The sequence below is a fragment of the Rhinatrema bivittatum genome, chromosome 9 (assembly GCF_901001135.1).
Source record: "Rhinatrema bivittatum chromosome 9, aRhiBiv1.1, whole genome shotgun sequence".
Taxonomy (NCBI): Eukaryota; Metazoa; Chordata; class Amphibia; order Gymnophiona; family Rhinatrematidae; genus Rhinatrema; species Rhinatrema bivittatum.
The window spans coordinates 206,212,601-206,227,120 of record NC_042623.1 but is presented as its reverse complement, the minus strand read 5'-3'; positions in this window follow the sequence as shown (position 1 = coordinate 206,227,120).

The window sequence follows — 14,520 nt, the reverse complement described above, 5'->3', positions numbered from 1 at the left end:
GGACTGATGAAATCATGTTCAGATCTGAAACTCCAATATACATTGTCTGACTTGAATTTTTTTGCCTATGTTCAACTAAAATATTACATTTCAGCTCTCCTAAGGAAAGATTTAGATTTTGCCTTTTTAGATTCCTTGGAGGAATTTTTTCAACCTGACTTGGTGAAGAAATTACCTTTATCCCAACTTTACAAAGGCTTGAACAAATATTTACCCTCAATCGATTGTGGACCTTTACTGCACAGATGGCAGACAGAAGGAGGTTTTGACTATTTCAGAAGCTACCTTGCTTTCTTGTTGTTGACATATTAAGAATCTCTCATCCATATGAGTATCCGAGAATGACAATATACATTCTTAAAGAGGGCCTTCATTTCTCAATCTCTTGCTTTTAAAGCAGGGATTGCAAACACAAAGTTAAGTGGGCAGTGTGGCGTAGCTGAGGGAACGTTTACACGTATGTTTTGGTCTTGTTCCAAGATTCATTCCTTGTGCTTGGGACTTTCCAGATATATGTCGAAGGTTTTGGGTTTGAGAGATTTCCTGCTTTTCTTTTTCTCTCAGAGGGGGACAGGCTATTTGTCCAGAAAGCAGGAGTTTGGGGCAAAAGAACCATTCTGTTAAATTGGAGGGGGAGAATTTGCCTTTGTTTTGGCACTGGCATAACCTTTTGCATGATATGATGCAGATGGAGCACCTGGCCTCCCACACCAATTTTCAACATAGAAGACAGTTTCTAAATATTTGGGAGAATTATAACCAAACTTTACCCCATAAGTCTAGGACTTAGATTTTAAATACTGGTGTTTGAACTATATTTATTTATTTATTTAAAGTTTTTCTAGACTGACATTCGTTGAGAACATCAGTTTACAAATAACATGCAATACAGCATATAAGCTTTACAGAGAACTGAGGAACATAACAAGAGGCAGGCTGATGAACTGCAAAGTACGTCAGTAATAGCGGAATGGGTGTAAAATAAAAAAATAGATGAAGATAACATATTTACATGGAAGTAAGGTGAGGGAAAATGGCTGCTTCACGATATATTCTGTCTATGCTGTTGGCAATATAATACTGTATTTTGCAGTCCCTTTGTGCCTTCTCTTTTGGGGGGATGGGGAGGTTGGGAAGGATATACAGTTGTTTAAATGATACTTGTACTTTGCAGTAGCCTTCCCAGTACATAAGACAAAGTACGGGGGGGGGGGGGGGGGGGTTGTTTGTACTGATTTTTTTTTCTGTTAACAAAAGTTAAGAACACAAGAACATGCCATACTGGGTCAGACCAAGGGTCCATCAAGCCCAGCATCCTGTTTCCAACAGTGGCCAAGCCAGGCCATAAGAACCTGGCAATTTCCCAAAAACATTTAAGCGGCACCTGAGAAGAAATTAAAAAAATATAGGGCCATGGTTGCTTCGTTGCTGTCCTTTTCTGTTCCTGCCCTCCTTATTCCCCAGATCCTTTCTGGCCTCTTCATACATATCTCTGATCTTCTTTCTCTCCTCCTTCCTCCTCTCTCTCCCTTTCTCTCTGTCCTCTGTATCTCCTTCTCAATTTCCCCCACTCCTTCTCTCTCTGTCTCTTGTCTCCTCCATCTCTCCTCTCTCCTCTATTGCACTTCTGCATAGACACCTCTTGCTCCAGCAGCCACATGTTCTGCATCTTGAAACCCACAATGCATCCTATTAGCCGAGCCCTTTAGTGTAGGAGCTAAAAAGTTAACACCTGGTCTGAAGCAGGTGTTAAATGTTCAGTCTTAGTTAGGGATGTGAATCGTTTTTTGACGATTTAAAATATCGTCCGATATATTTTAAATCGTCAAAAATCGTTAGGGCCACGATACAATACCAATTCCCCCGATTTATCGTCAAAAAATCGTAAATCGGGGGAAGGGGGAGGGCAGGAAAACCGGCACACTAAAACCCCCTAAAACCCACCCCCGACCCTTTAAATTAAATCCCCCACCCTCCCGAACCCCCCCCAAATGCCTTAAATTACCTGGGGGTCCAGCGGCGGTCTGGAACGGTCTCCTGCAATTGAATCGTGTTGTCTTCAGCCGGCGCCATTCTGCGGACCCCGGCTGAACGACCTCCTGCAGTCGATCTCCTGCCGGCGCCATTTTCCGTATGGAAAACGATTCGCAGCAGGAGATCGCTCCCGGACCCCCGCTGGACCCCCAGGGACTTTTGGCCAGCTTGGGGGGGCCTCCTGACCCCCCCAAGACTTGCCAAAAGTCCAGTGGGGGTCCGGAACGACCTCCTGCAGTCGAATCGTGTTGGTCTATGGCCGCCGCCATTTTGCAAAATGGCGGCGCAGAATGGCGCCGGCTGAAGACAACACGATTCAATTGCAGGAGACTGTTCCGGACCGCCGCTGGACCCCCAGGTAATTTAAAGCATTGGGGGGGGGGGGGTTTTGGGAGGGTGGGGGATTTAATTTAAAGGGTCAGGGGTGGGTTTTAGGGTGTTTTAGTGTGCCGGTTTTCCTGCCCTCCCCCTTCCCCCGATTTAGCTATGGACCGCCGCTGGACCCCCAGGTAATTTAAGGCATTGGGGGGGGGGTTCGGGAGGGTGGGGGATTTAATTTAAAGGGTCGGGGGTGGGTTTTAGGGTGTTTTAGTGTGCCGGTTTTCCTGCCCTCCCCCTTCCCCCGATTTAGCTACGGACTGCAGCTGGACCCCCAGGTAATTTAAGGCATTTGGAGGGGGGGGGTTCGGGAGGGTGGGGGATTTAATTTAAAGGGTCGGGGTGGGTTTTAGGGGGTTTTAGTGTGCCGGTTCACGATTTTAACGATTTTCACGATACTCTAAACACCCAAATGGCGACGATACTATTCCCTCCCCCTCCCAGCCGAAATCGATCGTTAAGACGATTGAGGACACGATTCACATCTCTAGTCTTAGTGAATGCTTGCTAATAAATAGCAACTGGAAGGGAGAATCTGACATTTCCTCAGTTTCATGCGCATGCATGCTAATTTAAGTATGTGCCAACATCTTATATGTTGTCATTGTTTTCTACTTGTTATAATGTAAACCGGAGTGATAAGTAATTCTGTTACCTGAACTTCGGTATAAAAAAAGTTATAAATAAATAAATAAATAACGATGTTATGAGCTTGCTAGGACATCAATGCACAGTACACTATTCCAAGTGCACGCTAACCTTAAGTGAGCTTAGCATGCACGCTAACCTTGGGCTTGGGCCCCAATATATGTGAGGAGAGATTTCTTATGAAAGGAAGGAAGTCAAAAAGAAAACACATCTGAAAATCATCAATTCAATTATTATAGTCGGTAGTCATCGGGGCGCCAGTTTAGAAACTGAAAACATTAACCATCTTTAAACTGGTGTACTGATTCCCAAATTTAGTCTTTCCTTCCAAACCAGAGGAAATTGTGTTGGATGTTCTTTAATCAATGAATCTTAATTTGATTTTGTCTCAGGTTCTAGGCTTATAATAATTTAAAATAAGTCATAGGTCTTGGGTTTGACAGTTGGCAGGGCATGGAAAAGAATCTGTAAAACACATGTTCTTCCATTTTCCTATCTGAATACAATTTTATACATTTCCAAATAAATGATATGACATTAAACGATATATTTTATTTATTTCAATTTCTTGAACATTTCTTTCTCAGTGTACTCAAAATGGTTCACATGTTAAACCAATAACAATCTAAAACATAAAACAAGATAAATTCCACCATTAAATATGACATACATAATATAAAAGCACATGGGCAAATATAAAATAAAGTAGCAGTACATTAGATCTAATGATTGGCTTTGGCAACCAGCTATGTCAGAGGTAACTTATCAGCTGTCTGTGGGCTAGGATAGCTATAAATAGACACTTTTTAAAGGTGTTATTTAGTAGTTTTCATTATACAGCTGTCTATTTAAATCATTAAATTTTGGCATCTAATCTAGCTTCCAGTCCTCATCGGAGACAAATAAGAAACCATATGTGAATGCATCTGTGAAAATCGTCCTTTTATTTATGATAACATTAAAGCAAAGCTCTGATGTCAGTTACTTAACAATAATAGACGGGTTTTTTTTAGCACCTTGAGTGTAGGTTACTTGGGTATGTCCCTCAGTGGTATCTTATACCTACTGCTGTTTGTTTCATTATATACAGATGCACAGCAGTGGAGAGAGTAATAGTTTTTCTTAATTAAACAAAGCTAAATGTTAATTAGTCAGAAAAATTGATTTATTTTTAGCCAATGCAACTTTATTCTCTCATTTCAAGTAAAAACAAAACAAAACAGGTTGTATAATTCCTTCAGAACTTTATTTTTTTTTCCTTCTGGTCTGTATGTGGAGTCTTGTGGTGGTATCTCATCGTCATAGAGAAATTATAGGTCTACAGATGTTTTCAAGATGTTACCCTGTCAGTAGCAGATTATCCCCTGTAGCAAAATCTCATTAAAGTGCAATTTACAGAGCTCTGCTGATGTTGCCATCAACCAAAATTAAAGGCATTAATTTTTCAAAGTTCACAGAAGTCCTTACATAAATGATGTAGCAGTTTGCAAGAACAATTTACAGAAGTGTTATTTGCAGAATTAACCTACATTAACAGAACAAATGTTGCACGGGGTATGGGAAAAGGGGCTGGGCAGTGACACTGCAGCTGTTCTTGTTTTCTCTTAGGCAGTGGGTACTGAAGAAGTGTTGAAATGTAACCACGATTGCATGCTGGGTGAAAAGTTGTGAAGGGAAAACTGGAATTTGAACTGTCTCTGCAGAGTTAAGCTTATAATAGAGTAATCACCACTTGGAAGCACCCAGTGAGTCCTTTAAATGCTACTTTGAAACATCTGTAGTCAATATCTTTTAACATATTCTCGTTCTGAGAATGAGTTTATGCACTTCATGTTGTTAGGGTGCCTTGTCAATAAACTGCCAAATGTTTATTTAGGTATTTATTACCTTACAAGGTACGCACTTCAACTGATCCCAAAGCTAGCATATAGCGTGCATCAGAGAATTTTATACGCATACTAGAGCCACAGCTATGCAGAGTCAAAAGAAAAATCATTCAACCTTATAAATGGTGGAAAGTGTCACGTTCTAGATAGCCTTGGTTAAACCTACTATGCATTTCTTGTAGGAAAATTGCCAACTTTACTCCCTTCTACTTCTCCCCTTCCCCCCCCCCAAATCACTTACCAACTTTGAAAAGTATGAAAGTGGGGCGATAGCGAGCAGCTTGGAAGATGGCAGTCTAATTTCACTTGCTCCCGCAATTCTGCCTTCCATGGTGTTGCCTACCAGATTTTATTTTGTCAAATTTCTCTTTTTCTTGTCAGAGCCATTAACCCAGCATGTCTTCTGTTAAAAGTGGGATAATTGAGGCCACCTTCTCCCTCTCTTCTGGGATGAAGTCCTCAAAACATGATCCTCTGTCTCCTGTGAAGACACCGCTGGCCATAACGAAAGGTCAGACATCTCAAGATGTCGTCATGGCCGAGTTGCTGCAACTCAAGGAAACGCTAAAGATAAACATTGCCACAATCAGTGAGATCAAAATGGAGGCTGCAGGATTATCCTCCGAGATCACTTCATATGTGCTAAGATTTGATGAGCTGGAACAACGTACCACTAATATGGCAGGCAGCTGATGCCCTTACCGGCTTTGCACAAAAAGGTAGAATCATTGCAGCAGGATGTTGAGAACCTCTCTAACAGAAACAGAAGAAACAAAATCAATATCCTTGGTTTGTGAGAAGGAATCAAAGGTTCTAACATGCTCTCATTCTTGGAATCAAAGATTCCACAAGGTTGGGGATCCATTTCTCTCATCCCTTTGAGATTGAAAGAGCTCATAGGATTCTCTCCAGGCCACAAATTCATATTTCCCCCAGCTGGTGGTGTTAAAAGTCCTCTGCTACCCACAGGCATTAGAGATCCTTCAAACTGCCTGTAGAAAGAAGTCCTTGCAAGTTGAAAGTAATAACTTTTTTCTTTGTTCCTAACTTAGTGAAGACAATGGCTCAACATCAGCAGACCTTGCTGGAGCTGCAGCCTATACTTTGGAGTCTTGGTGCACAATTTAGGATTTTCTACTCAGCGACCAAGAAGTTAATTTATAATAATCGCACTAAGACCTTTGAGTCTCCAGATGATCTGAAACAGTTTCTGGATCCTTTGTTAGCAGACTCCTCAATGATTGCACGAGCTGTAACTGTCTTCTGTAATCACACAGTGTCACTGATTTTCTTATTGCCTTTTTATGACAAAAGAGTGATCTTACCTGGGTAAATTTCGGAAGCAACATTAATTTTCACTTAGTATTTTGCGGGTGTATTAGAACTTGCTCTATCTCACTTTTGTTGACCCTGCTTGTTTCTTCCTAGTCTTGATTTGCAAGTGGACTGGCCTTTTTTCTGGTCGTTATTCTTTTTGTCTTTTTATTGCTATTTTTCTTTGACATCCAATGCATTTTCTGCAGCTGTGAGGAGTCTCCTTCGTTTTTGTTTTCATTGGGACCATGCTGGTTAGATCAAGGCCTTCATTTATCTGACCTTCAATGTGTGTCATTGAACATTATTGGACTTAATCACCCCATCAAGAGGAAGAAGGTGCACTCTTATCTTGGGTCTCTCCATCCTGATATCTGTTTTATACAAGAAATACATCTCAATTCTTTGAAATCTCTTAAACTGAGGCAGTCCTGGGTAGGTGATGTGGTATTCTCTTCAGCTGTCAGCAAGAGAAAAGGTTTGGCTGTCCTACACAAGAACTTGAATGTTCAGATTCTGAATTCATCCTCGGAGAGTTTTAGTCATTGGGTTTGAGCTATTCTTTAAATTCAATCTCACTCTCTTCTGGTTTTTATTATCTATGCTCCCAACTCTAGTGATCCAAACTTTTTCTGTACTATTTCTCAAGTACTACTGGAATATCCTGCTACAGAAGTTCTTTTGGGTGGCAATTTTAACTTGCCTTTAGATCCTTTCCTTGATAGACAATCTAAATCCTATAGATACACTCCTCCAAAGCTCATCATGCCCTCCTGCATCTACAGCAGCAATTTGGACTTGTGGACCCTTGGAGGCTTTTACATCCTACAGATAAAGACTTCACCTTTTTTTCCCAGTCTGCACCAGTTATACTCTGGTATAAACTTTTTTGTGTGTCTCCTCAACACTTCTTCCACATCTGTTGAATGCTTTTATACAGCCTATCCTTGTCTCAGATCAGCAGTGGTGTCTCTCTCTTTTACATGGTCTCACAAGATGCCTTCTTGTAAAGTTTGGAGGTTCAATCCTAGTTTGTTGGATGAGCAGCAGTTTGTGCATTTGTTGACAACTTAAATTGATTGAATATTTTCTGATAATTGTATGGAGGATGTGTCCTTGTAGACAACATGGACTGCCTTCAAGCCCACTATTCATGGCCACATTATCTCCTATACTGTTTACAGAAATAAAGAACAAAACTCTGAACTGTGAAAATTGGAATAAGAAATTGCACTCCTAGAATCCACCCACATTGCGTCTGTTTGACCTCAGGATCTCCATGTTGTTTTTCATAAGAAATATGAATATAACATAGTTCTATAATAGAGCTGGCTGTTATGTTTGTGGCTGCTCTATGTCCTCACTCCACTCTCTATGCCCTCACTCCACTCTCTCTACCTCCGGGTCTGATGGATGGCTTGCTGCCGTGTGATCATGCCTCGTTTGAACGCTAGGAGTGCGTCAGTTCCGGATGGTGGAGGTTACAATCGAGAGTTTATATTATGGTTCGAATATGATGGAGAGAGAGATATCCTCTTTTGAATATATTTCTTGGCCACAGTAGAATTAATTGATTTAGATACTGTGGGGGTTTAAAGAATTGAATATATGGTGACTCTAGGATCATAGTCGGCATTGCGATTTGATGTTGCTTCATCATATGTGGAAAAGGTTCTAATGTTTGGTATATTTGAAGATTACATGAGTATAGCTTGAAAGTGCATGGTGGAGAAATTTCAGATGTATTATAGATGGATATGAGGCGGTATTCTGAATATTTTTGAAGTCCATCCCTGAGGAAGCCCCTGAGTTAAAGGGGGTGAAATGAAGATCTTTGTCGGATAGTTGGACTAACATTGATACTCTATGGATACATTGTGTTCATGATTTATTGCATTGGATACATAATGGGGTAGATTTTAAAAGAAGCGCGATCAGCCTACTTTTGCTTGCGCATCAGACTCAAGCAAAAGTACGCTGGATTTTAGTAGATACGCGCGGAGCCGCACGTATCCACTAAAATCCTGGATCGGCGCGCGCAAGGCTATCGATTTTGTATAGCCTGCGCGCGCCGAGCCGCGCTGCCTCCCCCCGTTCCCTCCAAGGCCGCTCCGAAATCGGAGCGGCCTCGGAGGGAACTTTCCTTTGCCCTCCCCTCACCTTACCCTCCCTTCCCCTACCTAACCCACCCACCCGGCCCTGTCTACACCCCCCCCTTACCTTTGTCGGGGGATTTACGCCTCCCGGAGGGAGACGTAAATCCCCGCGCGCCAGCGGGCCTGCTGCGCGCCGGGCCGCGACCTGGGGGCGGGTACGGAGGGCGCGGCCACGCCCCCGGGCCGTAGCCACGCCCCCGTACCCGCCCCCAAAACGCTGCCGACACGCCCCCGGAACGCCGCGACGACCGGGCCCGCCCCCCCGACACGCCTCCCTCCGAGAACCCCGGGACTTACGCGAGTCCCGGGGCTCTGCGCGCGCCGGGAGGCCTATGTAAAATAGGCTTCCCGGCGCGCAGGGCCCTGCTCGCGTAAATCCGCCCGGTTTTGGGCGGATTTACGCGAGCAGGGCTCTGAAAATCCGCCCCAATATGTTGTAATTATTAAATACATGTGTATACTTTTTATTTGTATGTTCAAAAACGTTTTCAAAGTGTAAATTATCTGATATTGAAATTATTGGGATATGGGATTTTATGTGGTGTGTATGAGTCAGAGAGAAATTTTAATGTTAGATAGGCATATGTGTGTAATGCAAATAAAATTATAAACTATAAGGGGCGGATTTTAAAACGAGCGCGAACAGCCTACTTTTGTTTGCGCTCGTAAAAAGGTCTTAGTTCTATTTCGGAAAAACAATTTCATAATATTATCCTTGTCAGTTATGAAGGCAAACTGAATTAACAGAGTGCCTCTATTTCTGACTTCTATATTCTCCTGAGATTTTTGTAACAAATCTGAAACATTTATTGATGTCTCTAAGTCTTGCTCTTGATCAGACTTTTCTCCTTCTCTATCTGTTTGCATAATCTGTTTTTGATCTAATTCTTTTTGCCCTTTTCTCTTAATCCCAACATAAAAGGCCCTAACAATCACTGGGTGGCATTGATCAGGTATTTTAAGAATCTGTGTTATATAGGCTTTAAATAATTCAATTGGACCTATATGCTTTAATACAGGAAAATTTGTTACTCTTAAATTTAGAGCCCTGACTAAATTCTCCATATTTTCCATCCTTTTCTGTACTCCAATTTCACTTTTAATCAGATGTGTTGCAGTTGGACACTGCTGGAGAGATAGTGGACCCTTGGGCCGGCCTACCTAGGGAGACAGGGTAGGCCGGGGGGCGCAGCCACAAGCAGGAGGTGTTCACCCAGGAACCAGGGACCCCCCGGGAGGAGCCCATAGGGCCCCAGGTCCTCGGGACTTGGAATAGAGACAGACAGTCCAGGCGCTGAGATAGGCTTAAACCGGGACCAGAGCAAGCAAAGGATAGGAAGTCCAAGGTACCCGGGAAGCAGGGGACCGGCTGTACAGGGCCGAGGGCCGGCTGAAGGCAGGGCAGCGGGCGGCTGCGGAGTCTGTAGCAAACTGGAGGCTGAAGCAGGCTTGTAGGCTGAAGCGGAGCCGGTAGCAAACCGGAGGCTGAAGCGGGCTGTAGGCTGAAGCGGAGTCGGTAGCAAACCGGAGTCGGAGGCAGGCAGCAGGCAGAAGCGGAAGTCAGAAGCAAACCGGAGTCAGAGGCAGGCAGCAGGCTGAAGCGGAGTCAGAAGCAAACCGGAGTCAGAAGCAGGCAACGTGGAGATCTCCAGGAACGCAACTAAGAACAACTATGGAGTTGTAACCTCATTGCAAGGCGATGAGAGAGAGTTTGAGCAGCACAGGCGGTGCCAGGCTTCCGGGAGCTGAGCGCTCAAGACGGACGTCCTCGCGCGCGAGACTGAAGAGAAGCAGGCACGTAATGGCGGCCGCCACGTGGAGTGAGAGAAGCCCCCGGGGTCCGGAGTGGGTGGAATGCGGTGATCCCTGAAGTGGAGGTAGGCGGGTTTGGGCCCTAACCGGAGGGAAGCGGTAGAGACCGCAACAAGATGTTCTTGGATTTTTTCTATTTTAACTAATCGATTATCAAGCTCACTAAGCTTTCCTGCTGGTCCTCTGTCTTCCCTATATTTTCCTTTAAGGAAATATTAACCTGCCTTACTTCTTCAGTTAACAATTGAACCATCCAGTTTTTCCAGTTTTGCAATGGATGGCCGGTGCCATCTTGTGCTCCTACCATGTGACAGGGGCCAAACAATGGCACCGGTAGCCCCTGTGACATAGTAAGGGCAAAGGCTATCGGCGCCATTTTGAATACTGGCAGCTGACGGCCCGAGTGCAGGAGATCGCTCCAGGACCCCCGCTGGACCACCAGGGACTTTTGGCAAGTCTTGGGGGGGGGTCAGGAGGGTGGGGGTTTATTTGTTAGTGATATGTTGTATTCATGGGGGTTCACCATATGTTTCGTGAACCCCACGAATACAACAAATATGGCATATACGTTGCGGATTGCCAATATGTTGCAAACGAATGCACACACCTAGTAAACAAAGTTTTTGTTTCCTTCAGGCTTTTTGGTGTTCCAAATATATGTTTTGATGCTGACCACAGATATTACTTCGAAATTTGTACATCACGTAAGGTTTTTGAGAAACGGCCAATTATGTGTTACAATAATTGTGAAATTTTAAAACATAATCTCGCATACATATATTTTCTTGCTGGACAGTAGTTTTTATGATTTTTAAAATTCATGTCGTATTTTTGACGGCCATAAGCAATATAACATGTAACAGAGACTAACATTTTTTAAAATACACCAAGAAACTCTGCCTGATCATGCCAGAACTTTCTCGGGCAAGTCCCAGCTCGGCTGCAAGATTCCAACAAATGTTTCCATGCATAAGTGACACCAAGATAAAAGAAGGTGTTTTCATTGGTCCACAAATCCGAGCTGTGATGAAGGACAGCCACTTTGATGGTCTTCAGCAAGGTACAGAACATGGTGCGTGGACAGCCTTCAAGAATTTTGTTTGTAGCTTTCTAGGCAACTATAAGGCAGCAGACTATGTCAAACAGGTTGAAAATCTGTTTCAGGCATTCAAATTGATGAAGTGCAACATGTCATTGAAAATACATTTTCTTCATTCCCAGTTGGACTTCTTTCCAGACAACTATGGCACTGTGAGTGACGAACATGGTGAAAGGTTTCATCAAGACATTATCAAAATGGAGAAATGGTATCAAGGCAAGTGGAACCCCTCCATGCTGGGTGACTATTGTTGGACTTTCATTCGCGAAGCATCGGACAGTGATTGCAAATTAAAATCTGCTGCAAAACATTTTTAGTTGTTTTCTGGTGTCAACATTGCCATTATAGCTTATGCCGCTACAGACATGTAACAATGCTTAACAGGGATGTGAATCAGGCTTCGGACGATTGAAAATATCGGACGATATTTTCAAAATCGTCAGAAATAAGGGGCTCCCCCAAAACGATAGGAAAACCCCACGATATTGATCGTGGGGGTTCTCTTATTGTTTTGGGGGAGGGCGGGAAAAATGGCACACAAAAATAACCCCTAAACCCACCCCGACCCTTTAAAACTAATCCCTTAGCTTCCCCCACCCTCCCAACCCCCCAAAAACATTTTACAGGTATCTGGTGGTCCAGTGGGGGTCCCTGGAGTGATCTCCTGCTCCCGGGCCATCAGCTGCCACTAATCAAAATGGCGCCAATGGCTCTTTGCCCTTACCATGTGACAGGGTATCCATGCCATTGGCCGGACCCTGTCACATGGTAGGAGCACTGGATGGCCGGCACCATCTTGTGCTCCTACCATGTTACAGGAGCTGACCAATGGCACCAGTAGCCCCTGTGACATAGTAAGGGCAAAGGCTATTGGCGCCATTTTGAATACTGGCAGCCGACAGTCCGAGTGCAGGAGGTCACTCTTGGACCCCCGCTGGACTTTTGGCAAGTCTTGTGGGGGTCAGGAGGGTCCCCCAATACTTGACAAAAGCCCCTGGTGGTCCAGTGGGGGTCCGGGAGTGATCTCCTGCACTCGGGCCATCAGCTGCCAGTAATCAAAATGGCGCTGATAGCCTTTGCCCATACTATGTCACAGGGGCTACCGGTGCCATTGGTCAGCCCCTCTCACATGGTAGGAGCACAAGATGGCGCGGGCCATCCAGTGCTTCTACCATGTGACAGGGTCCGGCCAATGGCACGGATACCTTGTCAAATGGTAAGGGCAAAGGGCCATCGGCGCAATTTTGATTAGTGGCAGCCGACAGCCCGGGAGCGGGAGATCGCTCCAGGGACCCCCACTGGACCACCAGGTACCTTTAAAGTTTTTTGGGGGGGTTGGGAGGGTGGGGGAAGCTAAGGTATTAGTTTTAAAGGGTCGGGTGGGTTTTTTGTTTATCGGCTCGGGCGCAGCTGATAAACAAAACCGCGATCGGGCCCAATGAAAAAAAACCCACATGTGAATCGGAACCGGAATCCAAACCGATTCCGGTTCCGATTCACATCTCTAATGCTTAAAGTATATTGCACTTTTCTGGCAAACAGTACGTGATACAGACATAATAAATGCATATTTGTTAAAATCTACTTGTTTCACCGAAGTTTGTGGAGGAAACAAAATGTTCCCAGAAATGTGTTTACCAGTGTTATCTAAAGCAGGGGTCCCCAACCACCGGTCCGCGGACCGGGACCGGGCCGTGGGAGTTTTTTGCCGGTCCACGGCGCCGCCAAGCACCGGCAGGTGTGTCGCGCGCTCCCGGTCTCTCCCGCTGCTCTTCCTTCCCTGCTGCCGTTGCCGCTGGGCTATCAGCACGTTCAAGCCCAGCGGGAACGGCAGCGGTGCAAAAAAAAGAAAGCTGTGGCATCCACGGCTGGCCTTTTCTTCTTCCCGCCGCCCCCTCCCCCCCTCCCTCTGACCCGGAACAGGAAGTGATACGCGGTGCGCGGGAAGGAGAAAGAGCCGTGCCGCATGAAAAAATAGCAGCAGCGACAGCAGCATCGGCCCCCGAGCAATCGAAGCAGCTGATAATAGGTAAAGGAGACAGCAACGTGAGCCTCCCGCGGCCGATGGGATTCTTCTTTCTTGGCCTGCGGGGGCTGGAGGAGGAGGTGGTGCAGCTACCGTTTGTGCTCGGGGGGGGGGGTGAGAGAGGAAGTGAGTGAGAGAAAGAGAGAGAAGCAGGCAGCCAGCATGTGTGTGATTGACTGGTCAGAGAGCTGATGTGTGTGTGTGTGTGTATGTGAGAGACAATGAAAGTGATTGCTCAGGGAGATGACTGATGTGTATGTGAGAGTGTGAGACATTAGTCAGGGAGGTGACTGATGTGTGTGTGTGAGAGAGAAAAAGCATGGAAGTGAGAAGTCTGGGTATGTGAGAAAGCATGGGCGTAAGAAGCCTGGTGTTGTGGGGGTGAAAGAAAGCATGGGAGTGAGAAACCTGGGTGAGCGTGCATACATGAGAGAGAGACTGCTTGGTAAGGTGACGGTGTGTGTGAGAGAAAAAGAATGGTGTGTGTGAATGTGAGAAAATGTGATTCAGGGAATGAGAAGCCTGTGCACGTGGAGAGTGAGACTGGAAATGAGAGAGACTGGTGTGTGTGTAACAGAGAGAAAGTGATTATGGGAACGAGAAGCCTGTGCATGTGAAGAGAAGTGAGCATGGGAGTGAGAAACCTGGGTGTGTGTGAGACACAGCGTAGGAGGGAGAAGCCTGTATATCTGAAAGAGAACATGGGAGTGGGAAGCCTGTGTGTGTGTGTATGCATGAGCGAGATCAGCTGACTGGTGTGTGTGTGTGAGAGAGAGAGAGAGAAATAAAGTGATTATGGGAATGAGAAGCCTGTGCATGTGAAGAGTGAGCATGGGAGTGAGAAACCTGGGTGTGTGTGAGACACATCATGGGAGGGAGAAGCCTGTATATCTGAAAGAGAACATGGGAGTGAGAGACTGGTGAGTGTGTGTGTGTGAGAGAGAGAGAGAGAGAGACAGAGAAAGTGATTATGAGAGTGAGAAGCCCATATATGTAAGTAGAACACAGGAGTGGGAAGCCTGTGTGTGTGTGTGTGTGTATGGCATGAGAGAAACTGTTCAGGAAGGTGACTGGTGTGTGTGTGCCAAAGACTGTTTGGCAGATGATTGGTGTGTGAGAGACAGAAACTGGTCATGGGGCATGACTGGTATGGTGTGTGTGTGTGAG